The sequence below is a fragment of the Abramis brama genome, assembly GCF_963993115.1.
Source record: "Abramis brama genome assembly, chromosome: 15".
Classification (NCBI taxonomy): Eukaryota; Metazoa; Chordata; class Actinopteri; order Cypriniformes; family Leuciscidae; genus Abramis; species Abramis brama.
In genome coordinates this window covers 1,505,773-1,510,544 of record NC_139977.1, presented here as the reverse complement: position 1 = coordinate 1,510,544, position 4,772 = coordinate 1,505,773, and positions in this window count along the sequence as shown.

The following is a 4,772-nucleotide window of genomic DNA, read 5'->3' as shown; positions in this document are numbered from 1 at the left end:
TTCTCAAACGCATTAATAATACCATAATTGTCAGCTTTGCGAAACTCCTCAATGGATGAAAGCGTCAAGTCGTCGTCTGACGGTGGAGAATCGACATCCAAGCAGTCGAGCAGAAAGCTGGAGACACCGGAGGGCAGCGTTAGACCTGAGAACACAGAGAACGGCTTTCACAGGTGGAGGAAACACGAGCACGCAGAACACTGAACTGGAGCTGCAGAACCCACTGGTGGAGTCGTGGCTGGAGTCCTGCGAGACGCGGGCGGTCGACGAGCCCTGCGGAGAACACAGAGAGAGGAGGATAGTGACTCTTCCCCTGTTACACTCCTACTAGAGTTCAGTCTGAGCACTCGTACCTCGCCGTGATCTCTCCCGCATCCTGACGTCACACATCTTCCACCCGCATTCACTGCTCTGAAACTTCAAATTCACACAATATGACATTAGGAATAAAGAAGCATCTATGCACTGCGTTATCTATTATCTCCTGGTCCTGCTGGAAGTCGTGTTCACTTGTAGGATACAACGGGTTCAAATCGCCTTTGACTTTATTCTCCTCTAAACCACTAGATGCACAAAAACTTGCAGCACTTTCATAAACATCCGCGTTTCAAGATGCACGTGGAAATTGTTCTGATCCTTGACGTGATCGTGGACAGCAGCGCAACGCTGATTCTGTGCTAATCTGATCTAATATTTGATGTTTTTAAAAATGTTGTAGATTTAAGGAGCAAATGAGAATCGATAAAAATATTGAATATATTTTAAAACAAAGATCTTCTTAATGATGTTCAATTTTGATCAATGTTATTAAAGCAACAGTTTTTCAATAATGGACGGATATGTAAAAGTATGGTATTTGGGGTGAAAGACAATAATTAACATGATAATAAACAGATGACTGACTTTTCCATTTGTTGACATGACATGGTTATTCAGATTGTACATATCATATATATAACCTTAGAGATAATCACCTTATTTGTAATGAAACCATCATATTTATAAAAAAAAAAATGTATGATTTTAATCATAGCATATAATACAATGTAATTTATTGTTACAACTGTAAATCTATATTAAATTATTATGAGATCTCATTCAATGCTTTCAGAATCTTTACTTTTTAAAATATAGTGTTATGTTATATTATACATAATGACAGTAGCTAGCCCATATTTATTTAACAAAAATTAATTATATTATTTATCAAAATAAACAGAAAATTTTGCAAACTTCGCTAAAGTGATTGTTTTGAACAAGTATTACTTAGACATTATTAAAAACACATTATTTTAGCTTAAGTATTTGTATCAGTATTGTGTGTCTGTGGAGTAACAGACCTCGACACCTCGTACATTTATTTTAACACAAAATCTGCTGCTCCATCAATGTTCAATATATTATTTTATATATTGATATATAAAAAATTTCTTACCCTATGTATATATAATAATAGCCCCGTTGTACCCGACGACTCGTTCATCAGAGTTCAACTCGTAAATCCGTTCATTCCGACATGACTTGACTCTCCATCATCTGTCAATCAGTCCACCGTGAAGTTTTAACTTAACGTTACTAATATTAAAGTAGGTTTATTGATCAATAATCGAGTCAATAAACTGGTCCAATCTGAGCATTTCCAAAACAAAAAGTCATCAGTCCTAAAGCTTCGAGGTGAAATGTAAACAGACTGTGCTGAGCGATCGTCACATAATATTCAGGCTAATAATAATAACAACAGCTCATAAGTCGTTGACACGTGACTCGGGCGGCAGGTGTAATTATGAGTATTAGTAATAAATCCCACCTGTCTTTGTTGCATCCATATCCCTTTAGCCCAGAAAGCTGGCGACCTCGACGAGCACTTCGACTGCGTTTAGACCCATGTGTTTTGAAATCTAGGAGTTAAAAATTACATTTATAACGAGTCGATTAGTATCGCAGAATTAAACGTAAAAAGTCCTCATACTGGAGAATGACGGAGCGGCTCTCAGCGGCGTCACGTTGCGCCCGGTGCTTTTTACTCTTGACGTTTTCTTAACAATCATATTTCAAAAAACAAACTAAACGCGAAACAGTGCAGTTCTTCTTAACCGCGATTTACACAACAATCCCCGAAACTATCATTACAACTGAAACGCTGTCGTTACAAGTGGGCGTGTCCACGCTCGCTCGAGGAACGTTACCAAGCAACGCGAGTGTAACTCATGCTCCAAAATGATAAACAAATAGTTTAGCATAGCGCTATGTTTAGTGCTAGTTTAGGATGGGTAATGTTAGAATAATAATAGATGTGGGGTTAAGTGTACAATTATTTATTAAACATAAAACCAAATGACGTGATATTTTAAAATCACCATGAAATCACGAATGACCTAAATTATTAATTGTTTAAAAAAAAAAAAAAAAAAATCATGCACCTGACAATTTTTAATCAAAATGACTTCCCCTCCCTCTTGCAGCGACAGACCTGATTCTTTTCCCTTTTTTTATTTTTTTATTTTATTAAACATCATACAAAATATTAAAAATGGCATTCATTTAGATAGTAAATCAAGGTACACCAATGAACAAACTATAAAGAATGTTTTCATCCCAGAAAGTTTGCATGCCTCCTTACTCTTCATATATTTCAATGGTGGAAAACAACTTGTTAGTTAATTAATTACTGAATTATTCTCACCTGTAAGTTGTTGACTGTTCTTCAGCTGAACAATGACAGTATTGTCTTATTTTGAGCAGCAGAATTGAACTCTGTTTGCATCATTGAATGTATTGTAGAAAGCGCTGTAGAAATAAAGCTGACTTGACTTGAAGGAGTTGTAGCTTGATGAAGGCTTATCGCCTAAACTTTGGTTCAAACTTCTGAGTGTGGTGTTAGACCTTTTTTAGGAAAATAACTTCAAACAAAATATTTTGCTGTTGTTAATTTTATTATCATTAACCAGCACTATAAGCAATTATATAGCCTACACTTTAAATCTCTATATTCTTCATTATCATCCTCATTACGACACCAAATGATCACATTGGCTCAAAGAACTTCTCTATTTAGCACCTCCAGAGCCGCCTTAACCTAATGTTAGGCCCCGGGGCTGAGAGGTTTTGTAGGCCCCCCATCCCCTCGATTTATAGAGTGTCATTTTAAAAAAGTGTAATAGCCTACCTAGGTAATCTACATCACAAAATGCATTAGTTTCTTTCGAGACCTACAACAGTGAGTTTTTTTATATTGTTTTTAATTTTAATATTGTTATTAACATATCACTGAGCACATAAACACAAGAAACTTTATTTAACAACCACACACTGCAACTAAATTTCAACTTTATGCAAATGAGAAGCGATTTTAGCGAGCGACAACCAATAGGAAAGAAGCCTTTCAATGGAGCTCAGCTCCCGTCACCGTCTCGAGTGCAGTGCAGGCAAGACAGAAGAGTTCAAGGGCGATTTCACTGTTTTATATGATTTGACTGTAACTTACCACAAACATGGATATAATAAAATGATGCATGGAAAAAAAACTTTCGACAGTCTCAGTGAGTTTAATTCATACATTTATAGTTCGAGTGTTGTAGTTTTATGATGCAAGTTTAGCACTGCTGCAGTTCATTTTACAGTTTCCCCTGCATTATGTTGACTATTAGGGACAAGAAAATTGATTATTTGTCAAATTCGGATGACGTTTAAGTAATTTATGACAGTATGAGTGAGTTTAATTTGTAGATTGATCGATCGTTAATCTAGTAAATTATTTAATCCTGAACACTGCTGTGTGGTAATATAAAAACACTACCAACAGCATACTGTTTCTTTTGAGCCTAATTCCTAGTCAAATTAAAATGATATAGTTATATAATGTATAATATCACTTGTAATGGTGTTTTGTATAGATGTGGCCAGACGAGCAGTCTAAACAACGCCTTATTCGCGCCGCGGGACCTCTAGACGCGCATAAACGCGTCTTTGCATTGACTTAACATTGAAATCACTCGCGCCAGACGCTCTATTCGCGTTTGGTGTGAACGCACCATAACAATAACATTAGAGCGACAGCACTACCAACGCCCACAAGCGACTAGCGACAAAATCTGACAAGTTAAAACAATACAACCTTTTCAGCTCATCATGAACCTGAACATGGGAGGCCCCTGAACTTGGGAGGCCCCTGGGCTTCAGCCCAGGTAAGCCCGTGCATTAATGCGGCCTTGAGCACCTCATTACATTTCCTGCGAAATCAATGATTTAGGTTGTTAAAAATTACAATTAATATATGAATAAATCTGTTTTTAACTCAATTTGTATTGCATTCAAACTTTACCCTACAACGGAAAAAGTGCTGACAGTTATCTCAAAGTTTTGTTGATTCAAACTGTATTAAATCCAACTTGAATCTTGACAAACCATAGGCTATGTCATTTGAAAGATCTAATATTCAAGTTTCCATAACTATTTTCTGATAGAAGTTGTCATGGTCATGTTTAGTTTCAGTCTTGTTTTCTAGACTTAGGATATGTTTAGTCCTACACAACAACTATGTACTAAAATTGGAAAAGTTTTTCCTTTGCATTGTTAATGTACAGACGTCAACGTTGTCAAAACGATCCCCGTTCACACGGAACTGCGACTAAAAGCGCTGTATTCTGCTGCCAGGCCAGTGGCTATGGCGCTCGAAATGTTCCATTCGGCGACGAGACTGACAAGCACGACAGATAACTATGGCAAGCCAAGAGGCTCAGAAATACGCCATAGGCTAATCGCGTTTAAAGCCA